Source organism: Protopterus annectens, chromosome 16.part0 (genome assembly GCF_019279795.1).
Source record: "Protopterus annectens isolate FY-2018-M chromosome 16.part0, PAN1.0, whole genome shotgun sequence".
Taxonomy (NCBI): Eukaryota; Metazoa; Chordata; order Ceratodontiformes; family Protopteridae; genus Protopterus; species Protopterus annectens.
Window position 1 is genome coordinate 81,438,470 of NC_056750.1, and position 13,481 is coordinate 81,451,950.

Genomic DNA, 13,481 nt, shown 5'->3' on the forward strand with positions numbered 1-13,481 from the left:
AATGGAGATGACAGTGCAGTGCAGGATGGGATATTTACCATTATCTTCACTATGTAGTGGTCTTGCAGTTTATATATTTAATTAACAAGGGGTGTGGGGTGCAGGGGGCTTCCTCCCCTGCATAAACATAAAACAAAAGGTTTTATTTTTTTATTGAGGTTTTCAACTTTCAAACCATCGATATTTTGATCTCAACCATATAAAGTTCGAAGTTTTGAAAGTCCGAGCTTAAAAGTAGATCAATATCTACCCATCTATCTTTATAGATATATGTGTATATGCGTACACTGTTTTTGTTTCCTCTATAAAACATCTCCCAGAATGTAGAACTGCAGTCCATCAATCTCTAGTAACTTGACAACGGCAATTTCCAAATTACAAAACTGCAGAAGAATAAAACAAAGGGCTGGATTCCAAAAGGAAGTGGGCAGCAATGCAGCATGCCGAAGGAAGACATCAGCATTATCAGCAACAGATGTGATTCTATAACATACTCTAGGAAAAGACTAATTATTAATTCAGAGTAATATAATTATGCACTCTGCACACACTTAATGAATTCCAAAACACAGCAGGTGTGTCCAACGCAACTTAAATGAGACAAAGTAGTTTGCTGATAACTTTAAGAAAGGACTCAGTGGAGGCTATATATGCTTTACCTTACTGCCATGATATTACAGATTCATATGGACTCCTACAGAATCTTCAAACCTTACATAAAAAATATAATGCACTACAGCAGGCTGGGGTATTGCAAGCTATAGTAGAGAACATTCTGCAAAGGTGTCCAACAAGGCAACCAGCCAGGAGCACAGCCAAGCTGCAAATAAGCCAGAAAATAATAGAAACAGATTTGACAGAGAACTGGTGCAGGCTGTGTGCAGGTCTTGTACACCCCACATGTATGCTCATAGCCTGAGGGGTAACCCTGTAGCAATAAAAACAAAAGTGTGTCTGAGTCTAGGTATACAGGCTTCTGCAACATTTCAGCAGCATATGGGAGATGCTGTAGGAGTGTCCAAGACACTTGCCAGTCACATCATTGCACATTTTCTGGCAGCAATGTGCAACATGGTGGATGATTACATCCACTTCCTAGCACAGTTATGGACTGAAGAATTGCCATGCAATGGTTCTGTGCCATAGCCACCTTCCCCCGTGTCTTTGGTGTAATAGACTGCACTCACATTCCAATTAAAATACTCTCTGTTCATGATGCTGTACTCTATGTCACTAGAAATGGGAGGAAATTGCTCAGTTGTCAGCTGGTGTGTTCAGCAAATGGCCTCATTACTAAAATGATGACAACATACCCCAGTAATGTCCATGTTGCTGCAATATGGAGGGAAAGCACTTTTAGGGTTGCTTTCCAACATGGTGAAATACCTGAGGGACTACTGCTTGGTAAGTATGGGGCTGCAGTTATGATGTCATCAGAATCTAGACCTGTCAACATTAAGCATGAGGACAATATATGTGTTATCGCCTTCTCATAAATAGGTGACTGTGGTTATCCACTGGAGCACTGGATAATGATTCCATACAGAGCCCCATCAAACCCTGATGAGGATGCATACAAGAAAGCACACACTGTGACATGAAACTCCATTGCGTGTGAGTTTGGCATGCTGAAAGCAAGATTCAACTCCCTAGACCCATCTGGGAAAGCGCTACACCACACACTAGAAATGGTATTACAGGTGGTTACTGTCGATGCCATACTAAGCAGCACAATCATAACAAAACATGGTATCTTGTTAGCCACAGGTGTGAGTGACCTATCCCAAGAACCCCAGATGCCTGATGATGACAAATCACAGCTGTCACAGGATGATCAGCTGGACATAGAGGTGAGAAGAAATAAGCATGGGTAACACAGGATACAGCCATAGGTTCCAGCTCAGGCAACATGGCAGCATTTGACACCCACTTTTGAGTCCTGATAAGCCACACATAGAAATGTATGTACACAGACTAAGTGATGACAGACTAAGTGATGTTTATGTGTTGCTCCACAGTAGCACAGTCACAACTAATGGAAATAAACTGTTAGTTGCCACATTCAATATCACACATAACAAAAGGATAAGGAAATCCCATAAGAACAAATACAAAATATTCAGAGGAAACATCAACGCAGGAAGTCTCTCTGCAACGTACTTTACCATAAAAGACCACATAGGCAAATGTATGGGATGCAGGAGGTGTGCACAACAGAAGGTATCATTGGACAGGTAGGATATCATCATATAGATAAATAGCATGGAATGCTACCCATCAAACAGCCTCTTTCACAAGACATCCAGGCCCATGACATGTACAGGAATATATCAGCAAATACATACCTGAAAGCAGGGGCCATACACTAACATATATGTAACACATAGCATTGTGTGATGTGCAATGATGTGTTGTTACTAGAGAGTGAAACCCCTACAGAAGCAGGGTTACTACATACATGTCAACATGTCAAGGACTTGCACAAACATGTATAAACACAAACAAGCATCACATCCCATGGTTGATACGGAATGAAACACAGAAATCAATGTTAGGATGTACAGGCAATTGTACAGAATGTCACACAGAAATCAATGTTAGGATGTACAGGCAATTGTACAGAATGTCACACAGAAATCAATGTTAGGATGCACAGGCAATTGTACAGAATGTCACACAGAAATCAATGTTAGGATGTACAGGCAATTGTACAGAATGTCACACATAAATCAATGTTAGGATGTACAGGCAATTGTACAGAATGTCACACAGAAATCAATGTTAGGATGTACAGGGAATTGTACAGAATGTCACACAGAAATCAATGTTAGGATGTACAGGCAATTGTACAGAATGTCACACAGAAATCAATGTTAGGATGTACAGGCAATTGTACAGAATGCCACACAGAAATCAATGTTAGGATGTACAGGGAATTGGACAGAATGTCACACAGAAATCAGTGTTAGGATGCACAGGCAATAGTACAGAATGTCACACAGAAATCAGTGTTAGGATGCACAGGCAATTGTACAGAATGTCACACAGAAATCAATGTTAGGATGTACAGGGAATTGTACAGAATGTCACACAGAAATCAATGTTAGGATGCACAGGGAATTGTACAGAATGTCATACAGAAATCAGTGTTAGGATGTACAGGGAATTGTACAAAATGTCACACAGAAATCAATGTTAGGATGTACAGGGAATTGTACAGAATGTCACAGAAATCAATGTTAGGATGCACAGGCAATTGTACAGGATGTCACACAGAAATCAGTGTTAGGATGCACAGGCAATTGTACAGAATGTCGCACAGAAACCAATGTTAGGATGCACAGGGTCAGGGAATTGCTGCAAAATAATTAATTTCCAAGGAATAATATGTGCAGATATGTAGAGCATCAAAGACAGCGACTACATAATATACATGGAACATGCATCAGTGTACGGGGACTACAGCAACACAGGTATATATATATATATATATATATATATATATATATATATATATGTATATATATATATATATATTCACTTCATAACACTGAAACTTCAAAATACTGAAAATGACAAAACTTCATAATACTGAAGACCAAAATACTGAAAGCTCAAAATACTGAATACTCAAAATACTGAAACTCAAAATACTGTTCACACATATTATGAATGCTTAAACAACATAAATCATAACAATTTCTACCATATATATGCAGGGGCAAGCCCTGCACCCCCACCTGCTAATTATATATATCTACTCCAAGATTGCACTTAACTACACTATGTGCAATCTTGGAGCTGATATATTTAATTAGCAGGGGGTGTGGGGGCTGCCACATGGGGTGCAGGGGGGCTTCCCCCCTGCATATATTTGGTAGAAATTGTTATGATTTATGTTGTTTAAGCTGAGTTTACACATAATATGTGTTTTCAGTATTTTGAGTTTCAGTATCTTGAGTATTCAGTATTTTGAGCTTTCAGTATTTTGGTTTCAGTGTTTTGAGTTTCAGTATTTTGATATTTCAATGTTATGAAGTGAATCCGTATATATATATATATATATATATATATATATATATATATATATATATGTGTGTGTGTGTGTGTGTGTGTGTGTGTGTGTGCAGAATCAGTCAGATATGGGAAAACATACATGAGAAATATACATCAGCAATATGATTGAAATGGGAACAGGTACAGAAAAATGCAGTGAGTGTTGAGAGTGAAACATGTACAGTACCATGTTAAAGTGCCATAAGTCACACAGGTGTGCATACAAGGGTGTAGTAGTCCATGAATGAATGGCAGACAACAAGGAAAAGTGTAATGTAAAAAATCAGTCATGGATTACAAAGATGACATTCTGTTCACCATGTAAATATCTGCTATACATCCACTAGCAACTGATAGACACATGAAAGCATGGCATCACCTATAGCATTGTCGTCAATATCTGTACTAGTATATATCAATGAAAAAGAAGTACTACATATCACCTAGGTCAGATAAATGATAACAGAAATCCTGTGGCATCAGATATTTCAACAACCACCTACAGATTAATTTGTCAGTGATCAGCTCAGCAATCATCATTGTGTCAGGGTTAGAATGACACAACAGGACACATTGGATCCACTGTCAGTATTACTCTAATGCAGTCTAGGGTGCCCACTCTGATGGCTCACACCATGGTCCTGGCTGCCCTGCCACATCTGGCAATACTCAGCCTATGGTGTTGTACTAAGGAGCTGGATGTGGTGATACTAGCATATTGGGACACAGTTCAGGCCAGAGCATGACTGCAATGCGACTGTCTGGATGTGACTACTGTGTTCATAGTTCAGTGACCAACAGCAGATGTGTGTGCACATTGCAGCACAGACATTGATGGCTGAGGGCAAAGTGTGGCTCTAATGAGAGGTAGTCTGCCTCTTACCCATAAAGGTAATCTGCTAAGTATAGTGAGGGCATGTAACACATGGTAAGTACTAAGGCACTGCTCTAACACTGCTGTAACAAGGTTTTCATCAAATGTAACACCCGGTAAGTACTATAGCACAACTCTAACACCAATGTAACAAGGCTTTCATCAAACATAACACCCGGTAAATACTACAGCACTGCTCTAACACCACTGTAACAAGGCTTTCATCAAATGTAACACCCGGTAAGTACTACAGCACTGCTTCAACACCACTATAACAACACTTTCATCAACTGTAACACCCAGTAAGTACTACAGCACTGCTCTAACACTGGTGTAACAAGGCTTTTATCAAATATAACACCCGGTAATTATTACAGCACTACTCTAACACCGCTGTAACAAGGCTTTCATCAAATGTAACACCCAGTAAGTACTACAGCACTGTTCGCTTTCATCAAACGTAACACCCAGTAAGTACTATGGCACTTCTCTAACACTGCTGTAATAAGGCTTTCATCAAATGTAACACCCAGTAAGTACTACAGCACTGCTCGCTTTCATCAAACGTAAAACCCAGTAAGTACTATGGCACTTCTCTAATACCACTGTAACAAAGCTTTCCTGAAATGTAACACCTGGTAAGTACTACAGCACTGCCCTAACACCACTGTAAGAAGGCTTTTATCAAACGTAACACCTGGTAAGTACTACATCACTGCTCTAACACTGCTGTAACAAAACTTTCGTCAAAAGTAACACCTGGTAAGTACTAAGGCACTGCTCTAATACCTCTGTAATAAGGCTTTTATCAAACGTATCACCCAGTAAGTACTATGGCACTGCTCTAACACCACTGTAACAAGGCTTTCATCAAATGTAACACCCAGTAAGTACTACATCACTCATCTAATACTGGTGTAACAAGGTGTTCATCAAAAGTAACACCTGGTAGGTACAACAACACTGCTCTAACCCAGCTGTAACAAGGCTTTCTTGAAATATAACACCCGGTATGTTCTACTGTACTGCTGTAACACAGCTGTAACAAAGCTTTTATAAAATATAACACCCAGTAAGTACTGTGGCCCCTCTCTAACACTGCTCTAACAAGGCTGTCATCAAAAGTAACACCTGGTAAGTACTATGGCACTGCTCTAACACCTCTGTAATAAGGCTTTCATCAAATGTAACATCCAGTAAGTACTACAGCACTCCTCCAACACCACTATAACAACACTTTCATCAACTGTAACACCCAGTAAGTACTACGGCACTGCTCTAACACCACTGTAACAAGGTTTTCATCAAATGTAACACTGAGTAAGTACTACAGCACTGCTCTAACACTGCTCTAACAAGGCTTTCGTCAAAAGTAACACCTGGTAAGTACTACGGCACTGCTCTAACACCAATGTAACAAGGCTTTCATCAAATGTAACACCCGGTAAGTACTGCAGCACTGCTCGCTTTCATCAAACGTAACACCCAGTATGTACTATGGCACTTCTCTAACACCACTGTAACAAGGCTTTCATCAAATGAAACACCCAGTAAGTACTATGGCACTGCTCTAACACCACTGTAACAAGGCTTTCATCAACTGTAACACCCAGTAAGTACTACGGCACTGCTCTATCACCACTGTAACAAGACTTTCATCAAATGTATCACCCAGTAAGTACTACGGCACTGTTCTAACACTGCTGTAACAAGGCTTTCATCAAATGTAACACCCGGCAAATACTATAGCACAGTTCTAACACCACTGTAACAAGGCTTTCATCAAACATAACAACCGGTAAATACTACAGCACTGCTCTAACACTGCTGTAAGAAGGCTTTCATCAAATGTAACACCCGGTAAATACTACAGCACTGCTCTAACACTGGTGTAACAAGGCTTTTATTGAATGTAACACCCGGCAAGTACTACGGCACTGCTCCAACACCACTATAACACTTTCATCAACTGTAACACCCAGTAAGTACTACGGCACTGTTCTAACACTGCTTTAACAAGGCTTTCATCAAATGTAACATCCGGTAAGTACTATAGCACAGCTCTAACACCACTGTAACAAGGCTTTCATCAAACATAACACCCGGTAAATACTACAGCACTGCTCTAACACTGCTGTAAGAAGGCTTTTATCGAATGTAACACCCGGCAAGTACTATGGCACTGCTCCAACACCACTATAACACTTTCATCAATTGTAACACCCAGTAAGTACTACAGCACTGCTCTAACACTGGTGTAACAAGGCTTTCATCAAATGTAACAACTGGTAAGTACTACAGCACTGCTCTAACACCACTGTAACAAGGCTTTTATTGAATGTAACACCTGGTAAGTACTACAGCCCTGCTCTAACACTGTTGTGACAAGGCTTTCATCAAAAGTAACACCTGGTAAGTACTATGGCACTGCTCTAACACCTCTGTAATAAGGCTTTCATCAAATGTAACACCCAGTAAGTACTACAGCACTGCTCCAACACCACTATAACAACACTTTCATCAATTGTAACACCCAGTAAGTACTACGGCACTGCTCTAACACTGCTGTAACAAAGCTTTCGTCAAAAGTAACACCTGGTAAGTACTAAGGTACTGCTCTAACACCTCTGTAATAAGGTTTCATCAACTGTAACACCCAGTAATTCCTACAGCACTGTTCTAACACTGGTGTAACAAGGCTTTCATCAAATGTAACACCCAGTAATTACTACAGCACTGCTGTAACACAGCTATAACAAGGCTTTTATCGAATGTAACACCTGGTAAGTACTACGGCACTGCTCTAACACCTCTATAATAAGTCTTTCATAAAACGTAACACCTGGTAAGTACTATGGCACTGCTCTAATAGTAACATCCAGTAAGTACTACAGTACTGCTCTAATAGTGCTGTAACAAGGCTTTCATCAAATGTAACACCTGGTAAGTACTATGTCACTGCTCTAATAATGCTGTAACAAGGCTTTCATCAAATGTAACACCCCTTAAGTACTACAACACTGCTGTAACAAGGCTTTCATCAAATGTAACACCCGGTAAGTACTATGGAATTGCTCTAACACCACTGTAACAAGGGTTTCATCAAATATAACACCCAGTAAATACTACATCGCTGTTCTAACACCGTTGTAACAAGGCTTGTATCAAATATAACACCCGGTAAGTACTTCATCTCTGTTCTAACACTGCTGTAACAAGGCGTTCATCAAACACCCAGTAATTACTACAGCACTACTGCAACACAGCTGTAACAAGGCTTGTATCAAATATAACACCCAGTAAATACTACATTGCTGTTCTAGCACCGCTGTAACAAGGTTTTCATCAAATGTAACACCCAGTAATTACTATAGCACTGCTGTAACTCAGCTGTAAGAAGGCTTTCATCAAATGTAACACCTGGTAAGTACTACATCACTGTTCTAACACTGCTTTAACAAGGATTTCATCAAATGTAACATCCGGTAAGTACTATAGCACAGCTCTAACACCACTGTAACAAGGCTTTCATCAAACATAACACCCGGTAAATACTACAGCACTGCTCTAACACTGCTGTAAGAAGGCTTTCATCAAATGTAACATCTGGCAAATACTACGGCACTGCTCCAACACCACTATAACACTTTCATCAACTGTAACACCCAGTAAGTACTACAGCACTGCTCTAACACTGGTGTAACAAGGCTTTTATCGAATATAACACCCGGCAAGTACTACGGCACTGTTCCAACACCACCATAACAACATTTTCATCAACTGTAACACCCAGTAAGTACTACAGCACTGCTCTAACACTGCTGTAACAAGGCTTTCATCAAATGTAACACCCGGTAAGTACTACAGCACTGCTCTAACACCAGTATAACAAGGCTTTCATCATAACATCCAATAGATAACACACTGTTATGCTGTGCAGCCAGTGCTGCCATGACCTCCCCATGTCTGCACTCCTGATCTTCATGTAACACATGCAGCTGGTGTGTTACATGATCAGTGGCACAGGAAAACACATGCAGGTCAGATCCATGATGTTGCTGTGAATGTTTACTCACCTGCGGGAGTAGGCAGACACTGTCTAATGCACGTCCATGGACATGAGCTGTACTCCCATGTGTAGTCTGACCAGATTGCCAGGGAGCATCGCAGATGGACTGGAATCTACTGGACCAGTGTGCAGATCCACCTGCTATGATGACCTACATTAGAGAGATGATGAGGATCTTCACTGGAGGGTCACACAAGTCTTTTCACTGGAGGGTCTCACAGGTCTGACACCAGCCAGCAGATGACTACAGTAAGTTGCATAATCCACACCTTAACATCTCTGTAATAAGGCTTTCATCACACGTAACACCCAGTAAGTACTTTAGTAAACATATCTGTTTCTGAGACTGTTTCAAGTGGGTTTTATGGGTATCTGTAGTGATAACAGTAATGCAAATGTAGGAATGTAAATCCCAGTCATATAAATTAACATTTATGTACTGATTCTTTCTGAGGTTATACACAACTATCCTGTGCCAGTGTACACGTCCTGAAGGATCTTTTAATTATGACTGTACACTCTTACTTCACAGATATAATTCTTACTGATATTGGCATACATTTGCCTTATATAATCAGTAATAAGCTGTTATGTCACTTCACATAATTGGCTCAGCAATATGGCAAATTGGCTTCTGGTTTCCTTCGTGTGCAGTCAAATCCCATTGTGGCCTATTTTTGGCACTAATACTGGTTATTTAGGTAATATTGCATTTCACATGTGGAAGACCGATTTGTTCGATAACCTTTACAGTACAGCTTTTTACACATCTAGCATGAACATGGTTCATTGTTGCCTGCACCACTCAGGCCACGGATGAGTAGGCATTTCTCTCTTAACCACAAAGCTTCTAGAAGCATCTCACAGTACTTCTGTATGTGTAAATGCTGAGTAATGCATGCATTAATAAGCTCTGCATTATGGAAAATTCAAGATTATTGCCATATCCACGTTTGTTGTAATCCCTTTCATGAATGTAAAACTCATGCAGATCAGCATGGCTGAAATATGTTGGTGTTTGTAAAACAAAATTAAGTACAAGAAGCGTGGATCTATATACCTTATTCTATGGCTGTATGTTTACCACTGTGTATGGACCATACCTCTCAACCTCTTACAGCAAGAAATCTGGAAAAAGCCACAAATAATGGGGGGGACAAAGGCCCAAAAATAGGGACACGTTTCAAATATTGTTCTTAGAAACGTAGAAAGTACAGGTTTTGCATTAGCATGAATTTTCTGAAGTATATGAAATCTGAAAATCAAATGAACTGCCATTATTTTCTGACTTCATTCCTCAATGATTTACCAGTGATTTTCCAGAAAACTAGAACTGTATGAGAAATGGACTAAAATATGATTAAAAAATCTGGACATTCTGCAAACATCTGGAAAGTTGAGAGCTAGGATATGGAGATATGTGGTATTGAATCACACGGCTGTGCACTAAAGCAACTAATGGCTTATTCTTTTTCACAACTACCTTCTAATGCTTATTTTTGCAAACTAGGAACAGTGTGGTGGCGCATACTAATGTTATACAGTAGATAAATGCATACTCCATTGTTATTCCATGCAGATTCCACAGTACTCACAGAATAAAGGTGTGTGTGTGTGTGTGTGTGTGTGTGTGTGTGTGTGTGTGTGTGTGTGTGTGTGTGTGTGTGTGTGTGTGTGTGTGTGTGTACGTTCACGTGTGTGCATCATTAATGTATTAAGTGTTACAATAGGCTCAAGCTCTCCTGCAACCCAGAACTGTATACAACAGTATATTGGAAAATTAATTAATGAATAATTGCACAATCTGATATCTATAAAAACAGTGCATAACTATGATATGTCATTTTGTTCTCACCCTCAGAAATTTCTCTGCACATTTTTTTACCAGTTTAAAAAATGGTTACAAACCAAATCTGTGCAAGTGTGCTCTCCACATCCAATCATTTTTCACTGAAACCTCAACCCCATCATCTTACTCCATGAGGACACAATTTGACAAAACTATAGCCGAGAGCTAGATGGCTGACAACAAACTTCCTCAGGCAAACCAGAAACTTTATTTGTCCTTCATCCACAAGTCCTTAAATGTCCATAGCATTAACCAATTGCTCACAAAAATATCTGTCATAACACTGGGCCCCAAAAAGACACTGAAATGTGACTGGCTGACCAGTATAACACTCCCCCATACACACAGATGCCCAGCTTCCAGAAAATAAGTGCACATTTTCAGATTTAGAATTGAGCATCCACATTATTAGACTCTTTTAAAGCTGAATGTTGAGTAACATAGTACGTTGGGGAAAAGCAGTAATTTCAAACAAGGAGTTACAGGTTTTATGCACAGCTTGTTACAGTGTGTGACAGACCCTTTCAGTGTGGAAATTCAAGGAACATGGGCATTTTAAAACCCAACAATGAGGACTGTTCCTCATAATGAGCACTTCAGAGGTATGATTTAAAGAGGTAAACATAAAACAGTGCTGTAGAACTGCTTCAAAGTCCATCATATGATAATTTAGTGCTGTTTACTTATGTATACATACATAGTTACTTAATCCTGATTTACTAAGTCAGATCAATATGAGCACTGATGTTTTTGGGAGGGACCCAGGAATGCTGCTTTGCTGAAATATGTTGCTTAGAGTCGCATACTATTCACATGTAAACAGTGGGAATCAAACCTGGTCAGCAGGATGCAGCTCATTATTTTAACCAGTAGGTGTACTTCCTGTATAGTCTTAGTTTTCTGTAAACTACCCACTTTTTTCCACCAGAAACATTGTCTTGTGTGGGTTCATTTCTGTTCTTTTGTAAGTAACAGAAACAAGTGTTTCAGCAATAGAAACCTGTACTTTCTATTTCTAGGGAAAGTACTGTATATTTTTGCCAACAATTTTGCTTAAAGTAAGGCTGACAGTGTGAATTTTGAAACAGTGTTAACGTTTTTCCTGGTCTCTGAAAGATTTAGAGTAGGCCTTAGTTAAAACTGTCTCCATCAGCACCAGTAGGTGTATTCTTTAATTGTCTGCCTAATATCATCTGCAGTTATTGGAAGTGATGCGTGTTCATTGATACCTGGTATTGCAGTGAAGAAGCCACCTCATGTATTACACGTTGGTGGTCTAAATGTGTAGTAACCCTGTCAGGAAAGGCATCTGTTTCACTAGTGAGATCCAGAAAAAGGAAAAGAAAAACATGGGCTGGGACTCCCAAACAAGCATTGCAGGCCTGCACTGTGCTAATAATCAGGAAGTGCTCTGCGTGTAATCAGACAGAGGTCAACATTATCGGAAGGTCACCCAAGCCTTTACCATGGCTGCTACATGCATTAATTAGCACTGCACAAGACGCTGTATTTCTATGAAACGTAGACAAGAACTGCAACATGTACTATCCCTTCAGCTTATTGAAATATATATAAAAGATTTCAGGCAAGATTTAACATGCTCTGAAAACAAGAAACTTATAAGGTGGACTACTTGATTAGGTTGCAGTATATTTAAAAAAATTACTATAAAATAAGGCAGCTTCATTCTATAAGCATGACACAAGTTAATCTTAAGAATGAAGAATATGACCCCCAGCTAAACTTTCACCAGAAGATTATAATCAGATCTTACAACACTTGTGCTGTATGCTGTTTCCTCTGAGGGTCTGTAGCTGTGTGTTGTGTGTGATGAGGGCTGCAACCCACCAATTAACCCACTCATGCATCCTGCTACTACTGCCATTTCATTCGCTTGCCACTTTTCAATTAGGAGACACTCAGTTACATGCTTTGTCTTGGGTCTTCGTTTCCAGACTATTAGGGCCTAATGAAACAAACTGAGCACAGCAGGCGGAGGACATGCCAAGCTCTTCAGCTGATCAATTAGGCAGCTTCTTTTGGAGCAATTTCATGACACAGGCAGACGAGAGCGATTAAAGATGAGAGCTGTAACATAAGTTCTTAACTTCTGCTCTTCCCTCGGAGAATTGCACTCTTCCCTGGCTGTATTACTGAATCCTCATCTAGCATTTAAATAACAAAACACATTTTAGTGAGTCACAGGATGCAGTTTAACCTCTGCAGTTTCCAGCACAATTTACAAGTGATGCAATGAAATTTTTAGTTAAAAATAAGCACAATCTATTTTGTTTTTTCTCAAATAAAGGAAATGTACAATGACTAAAAGAAGCGTGTTATTGGCAGTATTGTAATAAGTGTCTGGTGAAAAGACAGATCATGCTTTACTTTCTGTTGCAATACATCTTGCTTCATAAGAGGACTTTGACTCTTACCCTAACAGCAACAGACTAGACTTATCATGGTTGTCAAATACAGATTCATGTTTTCTTTTTCTTGGCCAACATTGTTGACCTCTGAATAGCCTGACACCCTTCCTTACTGACCCTTTTGCTACCAACTTTGCACCCATAGGCACTTCTGTGTGACCAATCATCTTCTTTCTGTGGGTGATTTCTGCACTGGCTGGCCGT